The sequence below is a fragment of the Triturus cristatus genome, chromosome 1_2, assembly GCF_964204655.1.
Source record: "Triturus cristatus chromosome 1_2, aTriCri1.1, whole genome shotgun sequence".
Classification (NCBI taxonomy): domain Eukaryota; kingdom Metazoa; phylum Chordata; class Amphibia; order Caudata; family Salamandridae; genus Triturus; species Triturus cristatus.
The window spans coordinates 120,859,608-120,874,676 of record NC_140580.1 but is presented as its reverse complement, the minus strand read 5'-3'; the positions used below and the strand labels follow the sequence as shown (position 1 = coordinate 120,874,676).

Here is a 15,069-nt window from a genome sequence, read left to right as displayed (position 1 = left end):
GCCTGTCCTACTGTTGCATCAGCTTCTGCGCTCATGTCTAGGCAGTAATGCTTCATCAATGTATGCCTGCTCCTCCAGGTGGCTGTATGGTAGATGTCTTTTAAAGACACCGCAGCATGGAGTGCTGCAGTTGAAACAATGCCCCTGGTGGAACGCACACACACTTTCCCCTGGAGACGACGCTTGGCTCTGGCGTGACTGAAAGCACTACAGACTGAGGGCAAACAAGTTAGCCCCTGTTTGGACACGGCTTTGCCTTTGCATGGTTGACCAAATTATACAAATATCTGGTCTTATATGTGCATGTCCTTTGTATTGTCTATATAGAATTTGAGACATATATGCAAGTCTAGAGAATGTAATGATCTTTCTGCTGTTGAAGGTGGATTGGGAATGAAAGATGCAAGAATGGCAGGCTCATTTAAATGGAGGTCAGTAGGCACCTAAGGAATGAATTTAGGACTCATCCATAATGAATCTGCAAAAAGGTTCTCCGATGGTAAATGCCTAAATAACTCTCACTCTTCTAGTGGATGTCAGAGCCAGGAGTAGTACTATCTTCCAGGAGACAAATTTTAAGTTTGCTCTATGTATAGGATCAAAAGGAGGTAAGATAAGCTGGCCGAAGACAGTGTTAAGCTCTCATGGAACTGGAGGATGCCGGAGACGTGGAAAAGGTCTGAAGAGCCCTTTAATAAACTGTTTAATTACCCTTTGGGAAAACAGAGTAGACATGGATGTATCCATCCTCCTAAATCTGGAGACTGTACCCAGATGGACAGTGACTTAAGAATATTTGAGAATGCTCTTGCCCACCTTAAATACAGAAGGATCGAAGAAGTATAGGAAGCTGGATCTGTATATACCATACCAAAATGAGGTATAGAGTGCACAGAGTGCAGTGGAACTCCAAAGGTATGCAGAGGTAAAAGTAGATAGCACCTTATTCTCCATTAGTGGTAGTGTGGGCGAGCAGTAAGGCTTTATCAGAGGGTAGTGTTAAGCATTTGTTGTACATACTCAATCTGCAAATGATGTCACACACTCAAAGACTGAACTCAGGCCAATTTGATTTGTATAAAAATATTATTTGGTTGCATTTATTTTCTAGAACCAAGCAATCATAGCACGGGTAAGTGTAAATGGTACTTTTCAAGGCAAGTTGAACAATAAACGCAAGCTGAATGAAAATGACTGTTACAGATGTGTAAATACCTTTAATATAGTTGAAATTACTGCTAGATTACTTTTGATTACTTTGCAGATAACTTTTTCTACTCAGTGTGATACGCCTACATATCACACTGGGACATTTCCAAGAGAAAAGGTACGTAAAGTAGTTTTCAATTATTTCCAGTTTTTCAAGTTCTCTTACAAAACCAAATCCACACAGAACAATTTAAGGAAAAAAAGTAAATGTATTCCTATGGGGAAAATATGGTTATTGGTTAACAGGTAAGTACTTGGTTGTGGGAGCTGGTATTCTGGGGTTAGAACGAGGGTTCCCCCAGGGTCAAGGATGCACTCTCAAAGCACCCTCAGTGGCACTAGTGTGGTCGGGTGCAGAGTGCTGAGGCCCAATGTTACCCAATGGGGAAGAGGGGGCCTCCAGGTTGTGGGAGCAAAGCTCCTCGTGAAAGGCTCAGGGCAAAGGAGGATCCGAGATAGCACCCAAAGTACACCCACAGCCGTGCAGGGACGGCTGGGTGCAGGGTGCTGTTTTGGCGTCGGTGCCCTGTTGTTTTCAATAGGAGTTGCCGGTTTTGGATTTTGGCTGCATGCTCGGTCCAGGAAGACTTCTGGGAGGAACCAACAGCTGGGCAAGTAAGTTGGAGGGCTTAGGAACATAGGTGCACCTCGGGTTCTCTTCTCCAGGGCGCAGGGCTCAGGGCGGCTTGATGCAGGGGTGTCTTTTGAGGTTGGATTTTTACCAGGCCACTCGTGGTGGGAGGGGGGAATCCGTGCAGAGGCTTCAGGCAACATCATTGAGTCCTGGAGGGGCCAACCCACGGTAGACTCAGACTCTGCAGCGCTGGGGGACCTCGCTGGGACTGGTGGGCCACCTGGATTCAGGCCGTAGGCATCGGGTGCAGTGGTGGTTCCAGGCGTCGGGTTTCTTTATCCTCAGCAGGCTCAGAGTCTGTCTTGAAAGTTTCTTTTGAACACAGCTTCTGTTCACAGGATATCCTATCTCTTTTGAAGGCAGTCAGTCCTTCCAAGGGTTCTGGAGGTCGCTGTTTGAAGGGTAAGGTGACTTTGGCGCAGGATATCTGAAAACTGCAAAGGGGCCGGTAGGACTGGGGCCAAGTCAGTTCTTCTCTGCAGTCTCCTCCGCTGGGCGTCTTCTTTCGTCCTTCATAGGTTGCGAGAATCTCTCTTTTTAGTTCAGGGCTGCCCCCTAAATACTGTATTTAGGGGGCGTTTTATGGGTCTTGAGGTCAGTAGCCAATGGGCTACTAACCTTAGGGCGACTACGCCCTTGGTGTGCTCACCCCACGTGGGGGAGTGGGCATAATCCCCAATCCTGATTGGAGAGTGCCTGCCATCTGCAAGATGGTGGGCACTGAAGAGTGGGCTTCAACTCGCCTCTCCCACCAGAGTGGTGGGGTTGGCAGAGGTGGGTACACCTTCCGGGCTGGCTAATGTTTCTTGCCTATCTTCCCGCCGAAAAGGAGAGACAGGAAGGGGGCCCGCTCCTGATAGCAGAAGAGGGTGGGGGATGCATTATAAAGGCGGCAAGGTCTTTGAAGCTCCCCTGCCGTAGATGGCTCTTCCTGGCCTGGGGAAGGTGTGACCAGCTCCACCCAGGAAAGGCTTTGTTTCTGGGCCCAGAAAGCGAATGCTCCCACCCCCATGGGTCCAGTAACATGTCTCGTGGTTGCAGGCTTGTCAGGGAACCCATAATACAAGAAAAACCCTACACAGAGAGGGAGAGTGTGGGTAAGGAGGGTCCAAGGGATATGTTTAGAGACCAGCTACAGTATGAATCCCCAATCAACAAACATCATACCAAAAAATACTGTGGGTCTAAAAGTTCTGTGTGGATACCTGATATATTCAGTAGAGTGAAAACCATCTGGGGTATACCCAAAAAGGTTGAGTTCCCATCACCCACAAAGGTGGCTATTCATCATCTGGGAACTCTGAGCTAAACCATAACAACCAACCACTTGGGTAATTATGGCGGTTTTATGGTAGTCCCAGTCGTGGGTGACCAAAGGTAGGGTGATGGTTTGCAGTGCCAAGAATATAAAAGGAAAAAGTGCTATTAAAAATGGCTATCAAAACACAAACAATTTTATTCTGGTGCTGTCTTGATGCCACTTTAAAAACAGTGCGTGGACAGTGTAACAAATAACTGTCAGGGTGGCGGTCTACATGTTTCGGCTATCGGACTATGGAGTCCAAGCTCTCATCAGGACCTTATGCGCTACTGCAAAAACCGTGAAAAAAGGAAACTTAAGTAAACTAATAGTTGGGATGGATTCCCAATACGACCTTTTTATGCTAGTCCGTTTCCCTGGATTTTTTTTGGGGGGGAAAACAGGAACCTAGTTACAATAGAAGAGAAAAATCAATCGTTTCTGAAAAGTATCAATATCCAACACAAATACGGCTAGATGCAGTGTACTAGCGATCATTAACACAATACAAGTAGAAGTATTGTTTACACAAAATGGTAGGCATATCAAGAAGTTGCTAATGTACTTACCCGTCAATTTTCGGGTATGTACCTCGCCTCGCCTGGCATCCGCTCAGGACTGGAGGCACCGCTCTATAAGGAAGAGAGCATCAATACGTACAGTAATTAGCCCCAAGGTAGTATATCCCATTGTGTTATAGTGGGGGGAGGGAGAAACACTTCCACAATGTGTCGTTTGTAAATGCAATTATGAAGGAATGGCAGAATCAAACAGTCTAGTCAAGTGTAATCAACCGCTGATAACACAAATGTCTGTGTATGCTAGCATATTTAAAAGTGTGCTGTAGTGCTGGCACACGATTAGGAGCGGGTCAATAATGCAACACGAGTCTTTTAAATTCGCATTAAGACCCTAACAAAAGTCAGATAACAACGCGCTTTAGGAGGTGAGTCCTAAAGCGCGTTGTTATCTGACTTTTGTTTTTGTCTTTAGACATTGTATTAATATCATACGCATAAGCCATAGGTGAGGCGTGAGTCTTCAAGCGTGATATGACACGTCTTTATGTCTTTCTAGATCTAGCCAGAGTGTTCACTTCTTCAGTTACCGAGCACTATGGCTGTTCTAATAAGGGTCTTAATGCGAATTTAAAAGACTCGTGTTGCATTATTGACCCGCTCCTAATCGTGTGCCAGCACTACAGCACACTTTTAAATATGCTAGCATACACAGACATTTGTGTTATCAGCGGTTGATTACACTTGACTAGACTGTTTGATTCTGCCATTCCTTCATAATTGCATTTACAAACGACACATTGTGGAAGTGTTTCTCCCTCCCCCCACTATAACACAATGGGATATACTACCTTGGGGCTAATTACTGTACGTATTGATGCTCTCTTCCTTATAGAGCGGTGCCTCCAGTCCTGAGCGGATGCCAGGCGAGGCGAGGTACATACCCGAAAATTGACGGGTAAGTACATAAGCAACTTCTTGATATGCCTACCATTTTGTGTAAACAATACTTCTACTTGTATTGTGTTAATGATCGCTAGTACACTGCATCTAGCCGTATTTGTGTTAGATATTGATACTTTTCAGAAACGATTGATTTTTCTCTTCTATTGTAACTAGGTTCCTGTTTTCCCCCCCCCAAAAAATCCAGGGAAACGGACTAGCATAAAAAGGTCGTATTGGGAATCCATCCCAACTATTAGTTTACTTAAGTTTCCTTTTTTCACGGTTTTTGCAGTAGCGCATAAGGTCCTGATGAGAGCTTGGACTCCATAGTCCGATAGCCGAAACATGTAGACCGCCACCCTGACAGTTATTTGTTACACTGTCCACGCACTGTTTTTAAAGTGGCATCAAGACAGCACCAGAATAAAATTGTTTGTGTTTTGATAGCCATTTTTAATAGCACTTTTTCCTTTTATATTCTTGGCACTGCAAACCATCACCCTACCTTTGGTCACCCACGACTGGGACTACCATACAACCGCCATAATTACCCAAGTGGTTGGTTGTTATGGTTTAGCTCAGAGTTCCCAGATGATGAATAGCCACCTTTGTGGGTGATGGGAACTCAACCTTTTTGGGTATACCCCAGATGGTTTTCACTCTACTGAATATATCAGGTATCCACACAGAACTTTTAGACCCACAGTATTTTTTGGTATGTTGTCAGGGAACCCACCAGAGGCTGGTCGTTTTTCAGGGGGCATCGCTAAGATGTTCTCTGAGTGCATTTTTCATTAAATCCCACACTGGCATCAATGTGGGTTTAATGTGCTGAGAAGTTTGATACCAAACTCCCCAGTTTTCAGTAAAGCCATTATGGTGCTGCGGAGTTCATAATAACAAATGTATATTTTCTTACCCGTCGGTGTAGTTTTGCAGCTTGAAGACTTTCTGGATTCACTATGCTGTGCATTGTTGTGCCATCCTGTGGTTGGGTCCGGAATTGTAGTCTTTTTTCTCTTTTTTTTATTTTCCCCGTGGCCCAGGTGCGCGTCGACATACCACCATTTGCTGTCCTTCGTGACGTTGACGCGCTTCCTCCGGAAGCTCCCACCTTTGGTTGTTATCGTCGGATTCTTTTTTCTTGTTGTGTGTTACTCTTTCTCTTCTTTTAACTCTTAAAGTCTTATTCCTGTTTTAATCCTCTTCCTCCTGTCTCATCTTTCTGGTGGAGGAGGGTGGGATCGCTAGTGAATCCAGAAAGTCTTCAAGCTGCAAAACTACACCGACAGGTAATAAACTATATGTTTTGCAGCGTGAATCTTTCTGGATTCACAATCCTGTGCATAGACTTTGTAGCGGTTTGTCGTTATTGTGGTGGCTGGGTGGAAGATGAGCTCTGATTATTGAATATGTGTTGCAAGACCTTCTGTCCTACTTGCTCTTCCTTGTTCATTTGAATATCTACACAATAGTGCTCAGTGAACGTGTGCACTGCAGCCAAGTTGCGGCTTGGCAAATGTCTTGAATAGGTGTGTTTGCTAGAAACACAATTGTTGCTCCTTTCTTCCTTGTTGAGTGAGCATGAGCTGCTCCTTGTAACTGTTGTCCTGCTTGTTTGTGGCAGAGTTGTATGGTTAGTGCATTGGTATTTTTGGTAACTGGTCGCCCCAAAAATCTGCTTGCAAAGGATACAAAGAACTGCTTTGTCTTTCTGCACTCCTTTGTCCATTCCATATAATGCATTACTGCCCTCCTGGCATCCAGTGTGTGTAACGCCCTTTCTGTGCTTGTGGTAGGTTTTTGGAAAAAACTTGGTATTTGAATTGTCTGGTTGATGTGGAACCGTGACACCACCTTTGGCATGAAGTGTTGATCTGCTCTCATTACAATCCTATCATTGTGTATTTGCAGGTAAGGCTCTTGAAGTGTTAGTGAACTATACACTAAAAATCACCCGATCAACGAAAACGAAATTACTCACCTGTTACCAGGAGAGATCCCAGTGCTGGATCTTTGTGCCCAGCACTGGCCCTACAAAGCAATTACAACTGTGATTTTGTGATAACCAAACTTTCCTCCATAGGATAACATTGCCTGGTTTTCGCCAGAAAGTGTCGATTTTTGAAACATACAAATATTCCTTAAAAATCGCCTGTGTAACAAAAACGTTTTCTTTCAACTGTTTACAGGAGATGCACCAGGGCTGAATCCAGGACCCAACCCTGAGTAAGAAAAACCTATGCAAAGTAATTCCCATTGAGCTCAATGTTATAATTGTGTTTAACTTGTGTTGCCTATTGCAACGACTGTAACTACTGCATTCAAAAGTCTATTGCTACTTGAAAGTATTCAACTAGATTAGTATTTTTATACCTACTTGTGGTTCTAAAATAAAACAATATATTTTTTATATACAAAACAATTGGCCTAGAGTTCAGTTCTTGAGTGTGTGAGACCATTTGCTGACTGAGTGTGTACAACAAATGCTTTACACTGTCCTCTGATACTGCCTTAATGCTCGACCAAGCTACCACTTTAGAGAGTAAGGTTATATTTAACTTTAACCTCTGCCAAACCTCTGGGGACTGTGGACTCTGTACACACTGAACCTTACTTTGGTGCAGTATATACAGAGTCACTTTCTTAAATTGGTGGCTCAGTGGTGGGATACAAACTTGCATTTGTTGGACTACTTGGTTACTATCTGATCACACGACAGAACTCTTAAATTGCCTTTAGAATTCAGATTTTTCTAAATTGGCCTTTCCAAAATACTAAAAGTCTTGTCAGGGCCTTGCTTAAAGTCCCCTTAGAATTTTAGAGAAATAAAAGTCACTGTAGTCAAGCGTAGAGGGTTACAACTGTCTGGTCTGGTTAGAATGTCTCAAAAGAAGCCAGCTATTAGTGAAAGTAATATCATGCAGGACCTGGTTGAGGAGCTCAACCTCACACCTTAATTACATTTGTCTTTCAAGGAATTGAGGTCCTTATGCAAACTAAAAGGTATAACAATGGGCCTGCATCCAACCAAACAAGAGCTCCAGGAGCTCCTGGCTAAGTATGCAAAGGACCACCCGTCTGAACATGGTGATGACCAGTCAGATGAGGAAAGGGAGGAGGATGAGGGGGATAGTGACCCCCCCCCCCTCCAATAATCCCTAGAGAGGAAAGGGACCCCATACCCTTAACTCCAAGAATCAACCTCTGGGGGCCTACAGACCACATAGTTGGACCAGATCCCAGAGGAAACACTGGGGAACTCCCCAGTGAAGAGGACAGCTTTTTAGCAAAGCTGGCCAAGCGATTAGAACTAGAGTCCAGACTCCTGGCTCTAGAGAAAGAAAGGAAGGAGATGGGTTTAGCACCCATCAATGGTGGCAGCAATACAAATAATAAGGATAAAGAGCAGTCTTATGATCCAAAAATCCCCAAAGGGATTACCCCTAAATTTGAGGAAGGTGATGACATCACCAAATGGTTCACAGTCTTTGAGAGGGCTTGTGACATAAGAAAAGTAAAGAAACCTCTCTGGGGGCACTCCTGTGGGAACTGTCCTCTGGTAACTGCAGAGACAGGCTTCTGACCCTCTCTGGCTCAGATGCAGGGTCCTATGACCTCATGAAGAAGACTCTGATTGAGGGATTTGGGCTCACCACTGAGGAATATAGAATTAGATTCAGGGGGGGCTCATAAAACCCAGACCCATCCTGGATTGATTTTGTAGACTACTCAGTAAAGACACTGGATGGTTGGTTAACTGGACACAATGTGCATGATTTTACTGGACTTTACAATTTGTTTATGAAGGAACATATACTAAGTAATTGCACAAATTAAAAGTTGTATCAGCATTTGGTAGGCCCAGGTCTAATTTCTACCCAAGAATTGGGAAAGAAGGCAGATATATACTCATCTACGGGATGCGGAATTGGAGCTTATAACTAATCTACAGGCTGCCATAGACCCAAAAGATAGCCTTGATGAATTAGCTCGTCGCAAGGCGGAGATCAATCTTATTTGGGCCCAAGAGATTGCGCTTAAATATCAGCTTTACCGAAAACAAATGTATGAATACGGTGAAACAGTCGGGAGATGTTTAGCTCAGAGGGTTCGGGCGAAAAAGCAAATATCTAACATCAAAGCTATCTATAATGACCAACAGGTATTAGTTCAAGATCCCGCGACTATCATGAAAGTTTTTCATCAATTCTACTCTGAACTCTATAGTCAGCCGAGTGATGATGATATCCCACCTGACCTTGGGCTCCCTATTCTAGAATGGGACAGACTTGATCACGCTGCTGCTGAAAGACTGGATCTTCCATTCTCTGATGAGGAAATGGAACGTGCAGTGTTTAATCTACCCTCTGGTAAGGCTGCGGGCCCCGATTCTCTCCCATCAGAGATTTATAAGACTTTTTTTAAAGAACTTCGATCTGACTTGCTGAATACTTTTCAGGCAGCCAGGTTGGGTACTCCTCCCGAATCATGGGCTGCTGCGCATATTGCCATATTCCCGAAGAAGGGGAAACCCCCCGATCAACCCGGGTCGTACCGCCCGATATCGCTCCTCAACTGTGATGGTAAACTCTATGCGAAACTATTAGCAAATCGCATGGCTCCTCACGTTGCACGACTGGTCTCCTTACAACAACATGGTTTTGTGCCGGGGCGTGGGACGGTAGATCACGTCAATAGGGTCATCGCTCTTCTCGACGCCGCGCAGGCTGAGTCCAGATTTCTGGGTCTTGCCCTGCTCGACGCCGAGAAGGCCTTTGACCGCGTTTCTTGGAAATTTTTGTGGGAGGTCATGACTCGTTTGGGATTTAGCTCTAAATTTCTTCTGGCACTCCAGATATTTTATCAGTCCCCAACTGCTAGGATTTGCGCTATGGGCCTTAAATCTGAGGAGGTTCAGATTAGAAGAGGGACGCGGCAAGGTTGTCCTTGTTCTCCTATTCTTTTTGCTTTTTATATCAATCCCTTTGTTAAAATGCTCGAGCTTAGCCTACAGATTCCCCCTTTCATTGCCTATGAGGTGAAGTATAAGGTTCTCGCGTATGCTGACGACATTGCCGTTGTTACATCTGATTTGAACTCGGCTTTATCATCCATTGAATTGTTAGCAGAATCTTTTGGGAAATATTCTGGTTATAAACTTAACAATTCCAAAACACAATGTTTGTGTACAGATCAAACTCTTGTACTTGACAACAGGATTATGGAGGAAGTGGTCTATTTGGGCATTAAGATTAGGCCTAATTTGGAGGAACTCGTCAATACCAATTGGACTGATATATTGGATAAAACGAAGCATGCATTGGAATCTTGGCAGAGTTTATATCTCACTTTGGTCGGTAGAGTTAATTTACTCAAAATGATTATATTACCCAGAGTACTTTATTTTTTTCGTGCTGTCCCTTTATTAGTCCCCAGGCCCCAAATTCGTCAATTACAGTCAATTTGTGAAAAATATTTATGGGCCCCTGGAAAAATCCGCAGAGCTTCACGCTTTATGACACTCCCTCTTGTTCGTGGGGGCTGGGGGGTACCAGACTTCGCCCTCTACCAGATGTCATGCTTACTTTTAAGAATGCGTACCCTCCTGACCGGAGAGGCAATACCTAATATGGCAGAAAATCCATCGATTTACCATATTACTTTTGGTCCATCTGCAAAAAGCTGTCTGATTTCTAACTTTGACAGTAGCTATTACAAACACACACGGTTCAAAACTATTATATCTGCCTTTAACATATGGAAAAGTCTCAGGAAAATGTGTATTATACCTAAATTCACAATATATACCCCATTCAGGGCTCCACACTTATTGCCGTCAATTTTTGGAGATGTAGTTGCACGATGCTGGCACTCTAAAGGTATCACATGTCTCGGCGACTTCGTCTCTGTTGATGGCTCCCTTCTTTCTTTTGATACACTTAGATTACAATTTGATTTAGATAACAATCATTTCTTTAAATACTTACAGATTCGGGATTTCTTATATAAACATACCATGCCATTGTCTTCAAATGATGTTATTGATGCTATTACATTACAACCTCCCATTGGAATTATCTATAAACACTTATTAGCTTATCGTATAGATGATATTGATAAAACTAATCAGAAATGGTCAGGCAAGTTAACATCTGCCTCTATCAATATTCAAGAATCTATTAAAATGGCCCATATGATTTTCTTTTCTGCATCATTAAAAACACAATTATATAAGACTATTTTTAATTTATATCACACTCCGGCTGTGATGATGAAATGGGGTAATTCACCTTTATATTCTAACTCCGGTGAATGTTTCCGTTGTAAAGCAAGAGAGGCCGATTTATTGCATGTCTTTTATGCATGTTCATCTCTAACATCTTTTTTTAATCAAATCTCAAACTTTCTCGGCTATGTCCTCAGGAAACCTGTAGTATTTTCACCAAAGTTAATCCTACTGGGTATTGGGGATGAAATCATTGAGGGGCACCCTCTATTTGAGTTTCGTTTTTTTTTTTTCTTTTTATTATCGCCGCCACAATCCGCTTATCCATAGCTACTGCCTGGCTGCAACCACAAGCCCCGAGTTTTGATATATGGCGATCTAAGCTTTTTACTTTGTATAATACTGAAACTAGTATATATTTGTTAAAAAAAGCTCGCAAAAGAAACTTAGGTCTTACAATTTGGCGTCCTTTAAAAGATTATTTTGATGTTTAATTTATATAAGTTGATATCACAGAAATTAGATATATGTGATTTGCACTGTTCTATGTCAGTGATACATTGTAAATGTTGGTTTGTGGAACATTAATAAAATAAAAAATAAAAAAATAAAAAAAAGAATTGGGAAAGAAGGCAGACCACAGGGTCAAGACTAGGGTGACAAGGACAACCACTGGGGGTGACCAGAAGAAGGTGGTTACAAAACCTCCCCAGGTAAAAGGTGGTGAGAATCCTCAAGATAAAAAGTCTGAGTCTTCCAAAGGGCCCCAAAAACATGTACAGGGGGGTGGGTCCCAAACTACTCCCTATGTGCCTCAACCTTATAGGGGGAAGAACTTTGATCCCACAAAGGCCTGGTGTAACAACGGTAAGAAGTTGGGACACTTAACTGTAGATAACTCTTGCCCCCACAACAAGGCCCCTAAGGCAACCAGTACAGCTACACCTGGGGTGGCAAGTCTACAGATGGGATCAACAGTGTGCCCAGAGCAAATCAGGATGCACATTGAAGCAGTTCTAGTTTCAGAAGGGGAAGTTGAGTTTGCCACTGTAGCTGTGTGGCCACCCAACTTAAAGAAGTACTTACAATACCCCTGGGTTAATGGAACTAGGGTAGAAGCTCTGAGGGATACAGGTGCCAGTGTCACTATGGTGAGAGACACACTGGTTTCCCCGGAGCAATACTTGATTGGGAAAACTTACCCAGTCACCAATGCTGACAGTGTTACCACTAATCATCCAATGGCTATGGTGACATTAGGCTGGGGGGGGGGTGGGGGGTGGGGGTTACTGGCCTGAAACAGGTAGTGGTCTCTCAAAAGCTACCAGCTGCATGTCTGCTTGGCAATGACCTAGAAACCTCAGCCTGGGCTGAGGTGGAGTTGAAAACCCATGCAGCCATGCTGCGTATCCCTGTGTGCAAACAAGAGCACAGAGCAAGAGGAAGGGTGAAAAAGTAGGATTACAGCCCACCCCACCAAGAGAAAAGGTAAGAAGACTGGGGGACCAGCTTCTGTACAGCAAACTACTCATGACCCCTCTCCACAGGAAGAGGACTTGGACACCCCAGAGGGAACGGAGGCTATGGAGCTTGACCCTTACCAGGTTGAACTCTTGGGTCCAGGGGGACCCTCTAGGGAAGAGCTGTGCCAGGGTCAGCAAGACTGTCCCACTCTTGAAAGCCTGAGGCAGCAAGCTGTTTCAGAAGCAAAAGGAGAGGTCAGTGGTACCCACAGAGTCTATTGGGAAGAGGGTTTACTATACAGTGAGGTAGGAAACCCCACTCCTGGAGCCACCAGGAGGGTGGTAGTGCCACAGAAGTACAGGGAGTTCCTCCTAACTTTGGCTCATGACATCCCCCTAGCTGGACATCTGGGGCAAACCAAAACTTGGGAAAGGTTAGTCACTTTTGCTGGCCCCAGATGCACCAAAAGGTGAAGGAGTTTGTAAGCTCCTGTGTTACCTGTCAGGCCAGTGGCAAGACAGGTGGCCACCCAAAGGCCCCCCTGATACCACTGCCAGTGGTGGGGGGGGGGAGGGTTCCCTGTGAAAGGGTGGGTGTGGACATTGTGGGTCCACTTGAACATCCCACAGACTCAGGGAGCAAGTTAATTCTAGTAGTAGTGGATCATGCTACTAGGGACCCTGAAGCAATTCCACTTAGGACTACTACAGCTCCTGCAGTAGCCAAGGCCCTCCTGGGTGTCTTCACCAGGGTAGGGTTTCCTAAGGAGGTGGTTTCAGACAGAGGTTCCAACTTCATGTCTGCTTACCTAAAACATATGTGAAAAGAGTGTGGAGTGTAGTACAAGTTTACTACACCATACCATCCACAAACCAATGGACTTGTTGAAAGGTTCAACAAGACATTGAAAGGCATGATCATAGGACTCCCTGAAAAACTCAAGAGGAGATGGGATGTCCTGTTGCCATGCCTGCTTTTCGCTTACAGAGAAGTGCCACAGAAGGGAGTAGGGTTTTCCCCCTTTGAACTTCTGTTTGGTCATCCTGTGAGGGCACCACTCTGTCTTGTGAAAGAGGGTTGGGAGAGGCCTCTCCAAGAACCGAAGCAAGACATTGTGGACTATGTGCTTGGCCTTAGGTCTAGAATGGCTGAGTACATGGAAGAGGCATCCAAGAATCTCGAGGCCAGCCAGGAGCTTCAGAAACACTGGTATGACCAAAAAGCTGCACTGGTTGAATTGCAACCTGGGCAACACATGTGGCTTTTGGAGCCAGTGGCACCAAGGGCACTCCAAGATAGATGGAGTGGCCCTTACCCTATCCTAGAGAAAAAGAGTGAGGTCACTTACTGTAAGAGAGTAGGATCTGCTTCACATGTATACCCCCACTTTTTGCTGGTGTTTCACTGTTTTTCGACTTTAGTCTGGCTGGGACCCTGCTATTCAGGGCCCCAATCAATCAATCAATCAGTGACACTTGTAAAGCGCGCTACATACCCGTAGGGTCTCAAGGCGCTGGGGGGGGGGGAGGGGGGGGTGCCGCTACTGCTCGAACAGCCAGGTCTTCAGCTTCTTCCTGAAGGAGAGGTGGTCTTGGGTCAGGCGCAGGTCGGTAGGGAGGGAGTTCCAGGTCTTGGCGGCCAGGTAGGAGAAGGACCTTCCTCCTGTAGTCGCTCTTCGGATGCGGGGGACGGCGGCGAGGGCGTGGTTGGCTGATCGGAGGTGGCGTTTGGGAGCGTGGAAGTTGACTCGGCTGTTGAGGTAGCTCGGGCCTTGGTCGTGTAGGGCTTTGTGTGCGTGGGTGAGGAGGCGGAAGGTGATTCTTTTGTTGACGGGGAGCCAGTGAAGGTCTCTCAGATGTCCGGAGATGTGGCTGGTTCGTGGGATGTCGAGGATGAGTCTGGCTGAGGCGTTCTGGATCCGCTGGAGTCTCTTCTGGAGCTTGGCGGTGGTACCGGCGTAGAGGGCGTTGCCGTAGTCCAGTCGGCTGGTGACGAGGGCCTGGGTGACGGTCTTCCTGGTCTCGGTGGGGATCCACCAGAAGATCTTCCGTAGCATGCGTAGGATGTTGAAGCACGCCGAGGAGACGTTGTTGACTTGCCTGGTCATGGAGAGGGAGGAGTCCAGGAGGAAGCCCAGGTTGCGTGCATGGTCTGTCGGTTTGGGTGCGGTGCCCAGGGCGGGAGGCCACCAGGAGTCGTCCCAGGCGGAGGGTGAGGAGCCCAGGATGAGGACCTCCGTCTTGTCCGAGTTCAGTTTCAGGCGGCTGGTCGTCATCCACTCGGCTACCTCTTTCATCCCTTCGTGCAGGTTGGATCTGGCGGCGGCGGGGTCGTTGGTCAGGGAGAGGATCAGTTGGGTGTCGTCGGCGTAGGAGATTATGCTGAGGTTGTGTTTGCGTACGATGGCCGCGAGGGGGCTCATGTAGACGTTGAAGAGGGTGGGGCTCAGAGATGATCCTTGAGGGACGCCGCAGGTGACTTCGGAGGCCTCTGACTTGTACGGTGGTAGGCGGACTCTCTGTGTTCTTCCGTCGAGGAAGGAGATGATCCAGTCCAGCGCCTTGTCCTGGATTCCGATGTTGCTGAGGCGCCGTACTAGGGTGCGGTGGCAGACCGTGTCGAATGCCGCAGAGAGGTCTAGGAGGATGAGGGCCGCTGTTTCTCCATTGTCCATCAGGGCTCGGATGTCATCGGTGGCGGCGATGAGGGCGGTCTCGGTGCTGTGATTGGCTCGGAAGCCGGACTGTGAGGGGTCGAGGGATCCGTTTGT

General features: G+C 45.8%; 1 pseudogene across 1 annotated transcript in view; it reads right to left on the bottom strand.

The window, feature by feature from the left end:
• Window positions 1–15,069, bottom strand: part of LOC146866933 (lysine-specific demethylase 5B-like) — a 623,554-nt pseudogene that overhangs the window by 122,334 nt on the left and 486,151 nt on the right. The gene's annotated exons all lie outside the window — the stretch shown is intronic.